Source organism: Melitaea cinxia, chromosome 2 (assembly GCF_905220565.1).
Source record: "Melitaea cinxia chromosome 2, ilMelCinx1.1, whole genome shotgun sequence".
NCBI lineage: Eukaryota > Metazoa > Arthropoda > Insecta > Lepidoptera > Nymphalidae > Melitaea > Melitaea cinxia.
Window position 1 is genome coordinate 19,873,877 of NC_059395.1, and position 14,213 is coordinate 19,888,089.

The 14,213-nt window shown below is 32.4% G+C and overlaps 1 protein-coding gene across 1 annotated transcript in view; it reads left to right on the plus strand.

Moving 5' to 3' along the window:
* LOC123666582 (ecdysone-induced protein 74EF) overlaps positions 1–14,213 on the plus strand; it is a 128,616-nt gene that overhangs the window by 80,472 nt on the left and 33,931 nt on the right. The window lies entirely within an intron of this gene.

Sequence of the window (14,213 nt, forward strand, 5' to 3'; positions counted from 1 at the left end):
TTACAATCGATTTTAGTAGTCGTTTTTTTATATGAAAAATCGATTTTAGTAAATTGTTTATTATTTGTTAATAAATCGACTATTACGTAATCGCCACATATTAATCTGAGAATAAGTTCGTTTATATATAATCTATTCATTAAAGTTTTTCGCAAAAAGAATTTGCTATTAATAACTTATCAACACACAATAATACAATAATACTATAATACAAGTAGTCACTGTTAAGGGTCGATCGTAAAACCATACATATCTGATAAAATACAGTTGCACTTCAAAAATCATATTTAGAACCACTTAAAAGTTTTTGTAAATCTTTAAAACATGTGAAACGATAATATTTTCTAAAATCGTAATAGGGTCATACGGTTTTTGTGAGAAAAAACTGTTTCCGTAACCATACACCGCTCACCTTGCTCAGTTCATCTGTCATAGAAAAAAATACTTAACCCAATTTCAAAAACGACTCTTATAAAAAGCCTACCTGCAATAGCGGGTGTACAACCTCGGCGTATAAAAACCTAACGGTAAAAAAGGAAAAAGAGATTTGGCGATATTTTTTAGGGGTTTTTGTTATTTTTTTTTTTTTTTTTACTGGCAATATAATAGTTATTCCGTGTATCGTAACGGTGTTTCGCCTTTTGTCTCTTTGATATCCAGATGTTTTTTGCAATGCCGATGTTTTTTAGAATTAAAAATTGTATGTATCCTGTTTTATTACTGATAACATTGTTTTTTAACAAACGGGACAAAACGGAACAAAGTCCTTTGTAATATTTGCAACTTCTAGTAAATTTCACGCACTACCTTTCTTTTAAAAAACAATAAAGGAATGCAATATAATTTAAGCGTGCAGTCCGTATTGTTTTAAACACGTATCGATAAATAACAACAAATATCGATTGATAAAGGATAGATCTAATAATACCGCGTCTAGTCTGCGCATGCGTCATTAAGACTATAATAATACTATCTGTGATGTCATCATAACTTCCTGTCACGCACAAACGCATACATTTTCCTCTTCACACATACATTCATAACATAATTATTATACAATACAGATTAAGAACAATAAAAAAATACAAACGTGCTAATTTACCATTCCATATAAATAATCAATATCTTGAATTACGTCTTACATTAGTAGGTAATATCTTAACAGAAGTAGAGTTTGTCTATGACAAGGTATAGTTGCTACAGCAACTCTGAGAGCAAAGTTCCTTTATATTTAGGAATTCTGTTCGAAGCTGTTCTAGAACATACATAAAACTACTACATACAGAAAAAAAAATTCAGCAAAACGTTAACAGAATTTTAGATACTGTATTTGTGTTAGGTTAAATAAAGATTTCGTAGCCCATATAGCAGTATATATATATATATATATATATATATATATATATATATATATATATATATATATATATATAAGACATTAGCTGATTACTTAAAATTGGAATCGGAAAATTATACAATGTGTTACTCTGAAAAAAAAAGATTTCATTATACAATATTTCTTTCTTTCTTTCTATACATTATGATACAAAAATAAATCATAAAAACCCTTAACCTACCTGAAAAAACAAAGAAACGACATTTAAAGTTATTTATTAATTCCTATACATAAAATTAAAATTAAATATTTCCTTTATATGTGACTATTATGGAGTGTCAAAAATCTCTTTTTATAACAATACATATTACTACTGCTATAAAAAAAGGTACTATACAAGTATACAAACTCAAAGGAATATATTCCTTTATATACTCGATATGCACACAAAATTTCATAAAAATCGATACAACCGTTTCGGAGGAATATTGTAACTAACACTGTGACACGACAATTATATACATATACAAATATAATATCTCTACATTCGTCTAACTACTAACTACTAGAAATAGGTATAGACTATATAAATTAGAACTCTATCTTAAAATATGCGTTAATTCTATTGAAATAATTCGATAATTTATATTTGCCATAAGCTATTTGGCTAAAAAAGGTTTTAAAAACTGTTGACATACCTATATCAATCCATAATAACTAAACTAATATACATATAAGTTTCCGTGCGAAGCCAGGGCGATAGTGAGTTATCAGAGCTCATAAATAATGTAATGTACGACCTACACGAGTGGCAGGAATTTAAATGTAACATTAATTTTAGGATATATCTTTCTTTTTGTTCAGACGTCGGTCTGAAGAGTGATGTGGTCAAAGCATTAGAGGTAATAAGTGCGTGTTTGTGATTATTCGAAATTAGTGGCAATTAAAATACATTGTTTAAAAGTTTTTAGTAGTTTCTGCTGTGTGGTTACGGCAGTTAAGAATATAACCAGCCCCTCTCTTCTCGTGGATGTCGTAAGAGGCGCCTAAGGGATAACACCCGACCGATGACGGAATAACCGAAGACGGGTAGCAGCGTCTTCGGTGCGATAAAGCCAGCGCTGCGGTCACTAACCTGCTTGCCCAGCATGGTGACTATGGGCAAAACACATGAGTTCGCGCCATAATGTCTGGCGCGAACTTGCGGAGGCCTATGTCCAGCAGTGGACTACTATAGGCTGAAGTGAACAGTTTTTAAGTTAAAACAATGTCCGAAGTAATTAATTAAGCCTTTAGATTCGGACAAACACCAGTGGATCTTATGATACACCAGATATACTTGCGTGCCAACCAAAATAAAAGCAAAGTGCTTATCAATTACGCTCGGTGTTACAAATGACCGTAAAAAGTAATTATAAATTATTATTGTAATTCTAATTTACGATCCGTATTCATTAAATACACTTGATCAATATTTATATTAGTCAGCGGAAGTCAACGCTATTACTGTTTAGTGCAAGTTTTACTGTAAAACAGAAGAAGTTTTTCAACATTTTTAAATTTTATTCATGTAGTGAGATTTTCTCAACAACTGTTGACGCGAGCGCTGGCTCGTTCTGCGATATTTTGGATTAACTTGAAAAATCTGTTAACATTCTACCGCTACTTCACGCGAAAATACTTTTTGAAGTAACTTTTAGTTATATTCATATTATATAAATTTTTTTACCCAAAAAAATGACATACTTAGAGATAAAATTCCTACTCTAACTTCTGTTAGAGCTTTTATATTATGTTTATATACATGCTATCTCACCATTACATTTTCTACAAAGGATCTAGGCCGTGTCCCTGTGTGTTAACTTTTTTCGCCAAACTTGCTCGAAGACTTATTGCTTATTCCACACAAAACATCGACATAAAGGTCAATTCAGGCTTTCCAGACGTTTCCAAGCAACAACGCGAAGCAATCGATTTTGTACCTTATTTGTTTAATCAAATCAGTTTTAGGTTTTTTTTTTCAACTTAAATAAAATTCTTTATTAATTGTACTTTGTTCGGTAAAACTTGACAATTTGAAAATAAGATAAACGTTTTGTACAATTGTTACAATTCAAAAGTAATGAAGTTGTGAATTTATTGTTTTTATTTTAAAAGATTTTTTTACATGTATAATAGGGTTATATAAAAACTTTAACAACGCGATTCAGCTTAATGAATGTAGGTGTTGACGAACCGCGGAACAAAAGTTCGAAAGGATTTAGTAACGTATGGTAGGCGTTCTCAAGGTCCAGATAAACGATAATGAACCATATTTCTATACTCATACGGACGATGTTAAGGGCTGGTTAGTATTACGACATACGGATATTGAGTAAGCGGTGTTGAAAAACGCCGGCTCAAAAGTAAGTACATGTACTGCGAATTCTGAAAACAGTTATAATGAGAACACATGTAAAGTTTATTTTTTCATATTATTTTGAAACAATTTAATAATAACTTTCATATTATAATTAATTAATAGCTTATTATTATTCTAATGAGTTATTAATAGTGACAACTAAAAAAATTAGAATCGAAAAAAAATCAAATTTATTTATACATACACAACTGATTTTATGTTTAATTTAAGTTTTTACATTTTCCTTTGTCTAAAACGATAAGGGGAATCCCAAAACATAATACAAGGAATTTATCATAGCAAACATATATATTATTGAGAAATAAATTAATTTAAAGAAGCTTGATTTGATATTATACTTATCGTGCGGATAATAAGACATGAGATTTTAGACATTGGCCGAATCAACGTCAGAACATGACTTTTATGGCTTAATTGTACGACAGTCCAAACATATAAGTCACAAAGTATTACTATCTTAGACAGACATTAACGGTCAAACACTCGTTTGATTACATACATTAATAATATGATAAAACCAATTAGGTACATTCGACCCTGACAAACAAATACATCCATATAACTTGAATCGGTGATTTATTACCATGTAAATATTTAACCAAAAACGCAATGGAGTCAATAAATTAAATAATATTCCATTTGTTCAGGGCTGGTGATTAAAAATACGGTTAACGACTCCATTTCCGGCATCGCTATCGTTAGATATTGGAGCAATATCCGGTTTAGACATTGCGCCAGTTCTAAAAAATACAATTTTTTTGTAGGATTAAAATAAACTAAGAAGTTTTAAAACTAAGTTATAAAGCCTCAACGAATTGAATCGATGGTCGCTGATACTATTCGAACCTTGGCATTTGGCCTACTATTGAAATAAAGAAAGTGCGAATATATTTAATTACAAGTAACATATTGAAAATACTTTAATAATTTAATTTATTGCGTATTTATACAAAACATTCATATCTTAAATAATCCTAATTAGAAATAATAATTACCGTTTGAAGCAAAACTTATTAGGTACTAAACACGTACAACAAACGTACTTTTACCGGATACTACGAAATACCTGAGCGGAGTTGCGCACGCGCAGAACAAACAAACAAACACGGAGATACGAACAATATTGTTGCCACCGCTTCCTCCGTCTGTTTTGACACAGCAATACTCATATTATTGTTGTATCGGTTTCCTTCATCTCTTGCCCAACGTCCGGTATTAAAACAGCCTTATTTGAGCGACTAACGTAACTAGCACGAAAAACTATATTGAGAAGACACTAAATATAGCTTCTGTGGTTCTTCTTTACTTAAACAATTACTGGAAAACTGTGATTACTGAATATAAATTTTTGTATTAATTTTTTTACTTTATATAAATTTTCGGCCAGAAATGTTTTTTTTAGTACCAGTATTACTCGTAATTTGGTAGCACGGTAACAACATGCCCAGCGTTTATTTACCTTTTTGTAAATTTCTAAAAAATATTTGTTACAAATGATTAGAAGACATAACTATGTATACATAAATAATATACGTCAACAACAATTCTAATCTTTAAAGCAATCCGTCACCAGCAAAGGACAACACTAGCGTGTGTGCCACATAGTGTTGGCCCATAAACCGGTGTTTAACGTAACGCCGAATTAAAAACATTGTCCACATTACGCAATTACGTTTTGCGCACACAAACAGGAAAATACATACTCAATATCACCTCAGTCCCCATTCACCATTTATACATCCAGACCACAGATAACATGTTGCTCGTCATTGCCATGTTAATGAGATCATACAATATAATTAGTCGAGGAAAGCGTCGCGTCTGGTCTTTTAATACATCGAAATTGTATCAAAACACATTGTAACACTGTTTTCTCCTTACTTCCAGACAAAATTTTAAAAAAAGGATTAAAAGGCACGTTTGAGTCATTTGACAAAATGTATATTGATCTTAAATTAGCTAGCACGAAACATATCCTATTATTAAAATTATCGATAAATGTTCTATAATTATAATAATATAAAATAAAGATATAACTAGCAATTTGTTACAGGTATTTGCATTTTGTTTAGTACCGTTTTCAATCTTCGGAGATATCAAAAGTCTGGTAAATAAAGGTCAAATTAAGGTTTCGGTTTAAAATTTCACAAAAGCTAAATTATTTTTATTGCACTCAGTTCGGATATCGTGACCGAATCAGCACCCACTTGTTGTGAGATTGGCTAACGTTTCCGCCTTACATTCCTTACCGGTTTACTGCGGTTCACACTGGAACAGTTTCACACAAACATCACGCCTTATACACGATTAAAACGTTGAGAAATATTAACCGATTAATTTAGATACGGTACGATAATGACAAGTAAATTAATTTTATAAACAAATTTAAGTGTTTTGTAATATATCCACGAAATATTCCACTGGCAAGTTTAAAGCAGGCCGAGTGAGAAACAAATGAATACACAAACAAACTCTTATTTAATTATAATTACGTTTAAAAAAACAAATGGAATTATTGATAATCTTTGCTTTATTTACTGTCAACTTGTGTTATTAAGAAATGTATTCAACATCGTTGAACGGGCGTTAATCATGAAACGTTATATTACAATGTTAGACACAAGACCATATTGTATTACCGAAACGCAAAGATCTATTTAGCTAATAGCTACGCAGAGCTAGCATCTATCTGCTTACGGTCGGGAGGGGAACCAGGTCAAGGGAGCCGCGATGCACCGTTCGCGCGAAATCTCACTTTCGCGCGCTGCAGCAAACATGGCCGACCGTAGTGACGCGCAACTTCGTTCTCGTTGACACATTTATACTATTCACCGGTTTTCTACTGTAGTGTTATTTAAAAAAAGTAAATAATAGATTTTTTACGTTGTGTTGCAATGATTACACGTGTACAGAATTCGACAATAACAAACAAATATATCTGAGGAAGGTATATCCTTGTCCCTATTTCTCGCTTCCTACGAGTATCGTATCGCGATAACGTATCTGCTAGTAGCTTATCAACAGTAATGCAATACACGATAAAAACGTAAGATTTTGTTATGAATTAAATTACGCGAACGGTCTTTGTATTTCAAGTTAAAAGTTACTGGCCGGTTATTAGTTCTTCAAATTATAAAAAATACACAAGTTACATAACACGTATAAAATTTGTCTCTTAAAATAACTGTCATGGCCTATTTCGTTTAGTAAATATTTTGTTATTTTTTCCGCTCGTGACAAATACGAACCGCTTAGTCTAATCAGCCAATGACGAAAAATATAATGTTTTTGATACGGCAGACTATTACGGCAAAATCGTCATTGTAAAACGCGCTTTCTCAGCTGGTAATAAAGATTAGAACACCTCGATTGTATTTGGCCTGGCTCGAAATGTTACTCGACCATGAGTAGCATTAGCGCCTGACCGAGGCTGCACGTAGGCTGCCGACCCGCTGTTCTATTCCAAGGTGAAAAAAAATAATGCAACCGAACGAAACCGAGCTTTTAGGACATGACTAATAGACAATAGCTTGCGAAACTTCGAATTACTGACATCTTTGATATCACTGCTTGCGTCGTCGCCATCTTGGTTTCTTATTTTTTTAAATTTCTGCCATATAAGAATCGATATTTCGGAAATCAATTAATATTTTGTGTGTGATTACTTCTCAAAATAGTTAAAAAGAAAATAGCTAATATCCTTCATTTAATTTTTTTAGTTATAAAATAATTAATCTAATAAATAATCAAAGATTATTTTAATATCCACCCGGACGTGGCAGCACTAGCGGGAGTGGGAGACGCATCGCCCTTCGCCGCTGACCCAGTTAGGCTGCGCACGCGCATGATAGCCCGGTAGCAGATCTATTTCAATGCGGTTGTACTACGGTCACTTTATCTATGTCACTTTCCATCTTGTTGGACTGCAAAAAAATCGATTCGAATTCAAAATGTCGTTTCTAAAAAAAATTTGTCATATCATAGATTCAACGTAACGTTTGTTCGATTGGCAAATAATTTTGTAACCTATCCAATACTTATTTGGTGTGTACATGCAAAGTGACCGGATAAACAATGTTTTGACAGCCTTTTGAACACCGACTGACTCACGGGTTGCGTAACCAGCTAACGACTTATTAAGCGACCTTTTTTGTTTGATGAAACCTTAAAACTTTTTGATCTTTAACATACATATAGTCAGTCTCATGGTCGAGTAACATATATACAGTTTAAAAAATGGTGGCACGTACACTTACATACTATATATGCAATTCGAACGGAAATAACAGAATATCTAGCTTGGCATGCGGCGGGACGCGTGCAGCTATTAATGTAAGATAAACATGTTATCAACGTAATCGCAACAGTTTCCATTTCGCAGCGCGACTTTCTTTCGTTTCCCGCGCGGGGAAAGTGTCCGCGCTTTTCCGACGCCATCTTTGTTAGTTCGCCATTTCTAGACGAGTTATTTTTTAATCTGTGTTTTTTTTTTTACTTTAACGGAGACTTTATAACAAATGTAAAAAAATGTTTACGTAAATTTTATAATTGTTAGTTTGGATTATAGGTTAAACTCTAAATATTTTAGCGTAATATTTCTGCGATGTATTAAGATCACAGGTGCTTGTTTATTTCGGGCGCGGAAACGCTCAGATTGCTCTCTACGATATTATTTTTAAAACGTTTAAATAGCCAGCTTTATTTACATGTAAACAACACCAGAGTATCGTGAAGGTGACCAGAGGATTTACAAATTGACGCAGACATTGCCCTGCCAAAAAAAAATACAACAACTACACTAAATACTTTTTCGAATCGCGGGACATTTTTATAATTGAGCTTATCGGATATTTCTTTGGTCTTAATATAGCGCGTTACATCCTTAAGAAAAAAAATAATAATGAACAATATACTCGATCACTGTTCGTTCTGCTTGATATGGATACCTATATAATTGAGACGGTCTACAACCAGTATATGACGACCTCACGAGCCACAGAAAATGTAAGAAGCCGCGGTACACGACACGGTCGACGCCGTTTGAAATAGCAGAAGCTTCCCGGATGTAAGACTTTGACGTCAGCCATCTCGCAAGATTTTCCGAATCGGATTATTGCTCTCAAATGAACCTTACAATTAACAAAATAAAGTTCTAAATACTTTGTTTAACATGCGTATTGACTTCCTTTTAACTGGTTTTTATAACAAGTGCGAATTGCTCTATTGACAATCTTGATTTTTTTACACTATTTAATGATACGGGCGAAATGAGTATTTTAGTTTATACAAAAGTCTGTAACAAGTGCTCATTAGAATAAATTTGTTGTTTACTCCTTACTAGTTATATAACGTCTAATAAAAAATGCTAAACATAAAAACTACATCTAGTCTATTTTAAACTTCAAAACAGAATTTCTTATTACATCTCTGTCACAAAATTATTTCTTATACTTATTTCTACTCATTATGGTCTAATTTAATATTGTTGTTGTTTTAAAATTTATCCCCAATAGGGAAAGGCAAAGGACTATAATCCATACAGCTTAGTTTGAATTTGTAAGTTTTGTTCTAATATATCAAAAGACCGGAGCCAAGTCTGAAGTAACTTTACTTTTCTTCTGATTCGATGACTGGCAAAATAAGGCCGAAGCCAAGTCTGTAATTTCATGGTCTAAATTAATTTAATTAGGTTCTCAATACAGATAAAAAAATATTTTAATAAGTCAAAATTCATGTTTATTTGTACAGACTAAACATATTTTAATCGTAACAATAATTGTTATGCTTATTCAGAATCCTTACACAAAAAAGTCACAAAACTGGAAAAAAAATCAAATTATAAAAAGTATAATTTAAAAAATTTATTAACATAATTTAAATAGGTCGTTAACACTATAATCACATAACACCACGGTGACGTCACCCGCCATCTTGCGAACACTTCCTCGACCACCGTGGCGGGTCACATTGAGAACAGGTCCTATCTGCGTTGTTTAAATTTGCGATATTTTGATTCATGTAATTGCCAAAAATAAAAGAGGGATCATTTTACCTTAATAAAGGAACAAATATATACGTTATAATTGTTGGCTTCAAAACGCATGCATCAACCGTATGTCCGTATACCTAATTGAATTAAACTTGAGTCTTGCTAAGTTTCAATTCTCATAATTGGTGGAGATTTTTCTCATATGTATATTATCTTTAGCAATACGTATAACACACACCTATATACCTGTTCTATATGGCGATGTCTAATGTAAAATACATATAATGTATTTATATAGTAGACCTACCTATCTCGAGATTAGCAGGTTTTTTAAGCGTTTTATTTAATAATACAACTAAAGACAAATTATGATGAATGGAATTAATTTTATTGTTATTTTATGTAGAGACACGTCGAATATGTCGATGTGAGTTTCACCATTTGGTCTTTTATTATTTAATACACAATAAAATGTCCCTTTACTAAGTAAAATAATACATTATTTGATAAGTAGGTACCTAATATTTTACTAACTTCATGATCTCTCTCAACAATATTGTAGAAATCTGTTCATCCTTGTTGACATAATTGTTTACTTGTTTCAGTAAAAATGAGATGACATGTCTTTATCCTATGTTTTATTTCTTAAGTAGCTGGCGGGAAATAAATATGCAATGAAAGAGTTCATATATCGCTGTATTAAAAAAAAAGTTATAAAGGTATCAAAAAAAGGGTTTAGTCTGTAATTGATTCAGTAAAATAAAAATTCACGATGTTTATCTAATGAGCACATCGTTTAAAATAATATTTCTAAACTGTAACTTTTTTTTTTATTAAACATAAAACAAACTTACAAATAACGATTCGATGTCGTATGTAAAATAAAATAAAAAAACCTCCCAAAGCAATAAAACCTTCCACGCAAATGGTAGCAACAGGACCGTTGAACTGCATAAACTACTATTTTACTAGCTGAAATTATATACCTGCACCCTGCCCCAGTGCATTCACCTCCCCCCAGGGGCCCAGGGGGGAATCGCCCGCATAACTTAGGCAACTTAGTTAATATTTCAGAAGAACAGGAAAGTAAAAGTAGGGGGGGAGGAGTTCAGGATTACTGAATGTCTAGGTAAACTCTCCCTTTGAGCTTGCGGCGAGATTAATTTACGTTCCAACGTTATCTTGTAGCTTGTTAGGGATGCTGGATGAAATTGAGTTTAGTATAAGTTCTACGCTTGGCTTTGCTGTCATGCTTATGAAACTGAATTTTGAAACTTATTTACTCATTCTGGGCAGTACTTTTAAAACCTATTTTAAATTGACGTCAGTTTTTGACAGTTGTATTTGTCAATTACTACTAAAATTATTACTGGCCTGTATGCTATATATTTCAATTTTTTTGTCAAATTTTTTGCTATCTTAAATAATAACAAAAATTGAAGTTTATTAATATACTAGCTGTGCCCGCAGTTCCGTCCGCGTGGAATTTAAAACCAAATTATTGTTCAGTTTGCAAAGTTACAAAATAAATAAATTTCTAAAATAAAAGTAGCCTAAGTTACTCCTTACATATCAGCTATCTTCCAGTGAAAGTCCCGTTAAAATCGGTTCAGCCTTTTCGGAAATTAGCCGTAAAAAACAGAGAGACAGACAAAAATTGTAAAAATGTTATTTTATGTATGCACCGTGTTATATCCATATGCATTTAGTAAAATGCTGTTATTTTAATATTACAAACAGACAATCCAATTTTATGTATTTATATAGATATTATTACTGCATATTAGTCTTAACGTATATATGACTATATAAAATTCACATGTACCTACATACGTGACACAGTCGACCGCAACAATTCGTGACAAATACAATAAAATTTATTATCAGTTTACATTTGAAATAAAAAATTACAACGAAAATATTGTACAGACTATTTCATTACATTAAGTAAACATCATATACGCGTATCATACTAGCTGACCCCGGGAACGTTGTTTTGCCATATATGTTATTAACCCCCCCTCCCCCTCCCATATAACTTAGCTGTATGAAAAAATAGATATATTTTATAATATTAGTATAGATGAAAGAGAACTTTATGTGACGTAATATGAGAAATACAAATAAACAACAAATATCCTTTTAGGTATTTCCATGTTATATATTACTGTACATAAAGCAAGTATACAAAGAATTTGACTAAAATAGCAATTCCCATTCGAAATGGTTGTGTAACTTTCACATAAAACTCTGACATTGGCTGGGCGTAAGCGGAAGTCTAGCTTGGGCCGGATGCCCTAAATTCAGCGCGTATCGATTGACACGAAGCCTACGCTCTATATAATGCCATACAACGTTGCTATAATACTACAATACAGTAGATGTTGTATTCAAACGCGGTTAATACTAGGTACTATTTCTTCGTAAATTATTTGTAGTAAACATTTTTTAATTATACTAAACATATGATATTATTAACGTCAGAATAATCCGTATGAGTATTGAGATATATTATTGTTACCTACTGAGAAAACTGGTAATCAGAAGCTAGTCATACAATGTAATTGGATTTGTACATGTACGTAATAAAGAGCGATACTCAAATTGCTCTAATCTGTAAACCCAACATACAGTGTCTTTGAAAACTAACAAAATTCAGCGCTTAAAGAAAATTGAAAATATACTAAATTACGCTCTTTAAGCAGTGAATTTCCATTGCACTCAGGAAAATGGAATTATTCTGTTCAGGGTTCGCCGACCCGTAGCCATCTTCCTATGTCTTGAATAATGCAGAATCCGAGCTTGCAGTTCAGCTCTTAGCTATAATCGTGTTCTTGCACTTTGTACTACAATGAATACTCGCAAACTGCTGTAGAATTTAAACTAAGAGCGATGAACGTCTCGGATATATACTATGTTTTATTAAATCTTCATATCTCTTTTACTTATATCTACATATTATGTGTACGTGTAACATATTCATTATATTAACTTATCAAATTCGTACAGTAACTGATTAATACTAAACAGGTATACATTTTATTGAAATTATACTAATCTGTACATTATATTGCTTTTGTTACAAAATGTAACATTTATTCAACTTGTAACACTGTCGTACTAAGCTCTGCCAATCGCAGCACGACGCCGTCGATTGAAGCTTAAGTACCTGTCAGCGGAACGTTGCTGAAATGAACGAAAAATGTTCCGAACATTTCCCCGGCTATCTCGGCAAACATTTGAAAACCTCGCTCGTAGAACGAACACTCAAGGCATTCAACGTCGACCCGTCTAGCTGTGTCCTAGACGAAATGCAAAAATTTAATTTTATTTTTATCACCAAAAACTGAAATATATTCAAAAAAGTGTCGTTGCTAAAAAGGGTTGATGAAATGGGTAGGGTTTAAATTTAATGAGTATTAATATCTACATGTTGTGATGCATCGCGTGAGTCACGATAGCCGAATTTGCATTTCGTCTCGTGTTCATATCCACATCAGACGGCCATGTTCCGCGCCGTAAAGAGTTCACACTCCGTCTAGACATTTCGACCTAGACGAAAGGGAGAGTGTTCCTCTCTCTCTGCGGCAAACATGCGCACTGTTACGGAGGTTAGGGAGGGAACAACAGGTGGTCCAGGGAGGTCTCAAGGTCGGCGCACGGAAGCGTCTGGCTGCTATCATTATACATTACGCAAAATCGATCCTATAATCTGTTATTGAAATCCATATCATTTTAATACCGCTGTACCTAATAACAGGTAAACATCCAAAAATTGTTATCAAATCTAAGTGAAAAAGTAACTAAGCAAACGAAATGTAACAAATTTCTTTAATTAATATATATATATATATATATATTTTTTTTTTTTTTTTTGAATAATGCTTGAAATAATAAAAATTTAGTCCTCACAAGTATTTTTTTTTTACCTGTGATTATTGAGAAATACATCCAAGTAAAATAATCTTATTTCGGACAGAATTAACATGGCCTTGTATCCCGGGGCTCCAAAAATTATTATTTTACAATGGTAAATAACAACTAGTACCTACAACTAACAAAGATTTATATAAATTTCTACTTAGACCTAGATAAAAAGATAAAATTTTCACTAGGAAGAATTAGCTTTTTAGTCAAGAAAAATATGTGAAACGATTAATACTACACTATATTTTTAGATCTTTAAACATAACTAAAAAATCTTATTAATCTAGCCTTAAACTAAATTCATATGTGTGTTCATTCCTATGTATACACGGTACATATATGTATGTACCAAAATAACATTTTTTTATAATTTTTGTCTGTCTGTCTGTTCGTTCCAGCTAGTCTCGGAACCGGCAACACCAATTTTGACGGGACTTTCACTGTCAGATAGCTGATGTAATAAGGAGTAACTTAGGCTACTTTAATTTTAGATATTTTATTTTAATTTTATACCTCTGCGCACTGCACAATAATTATTT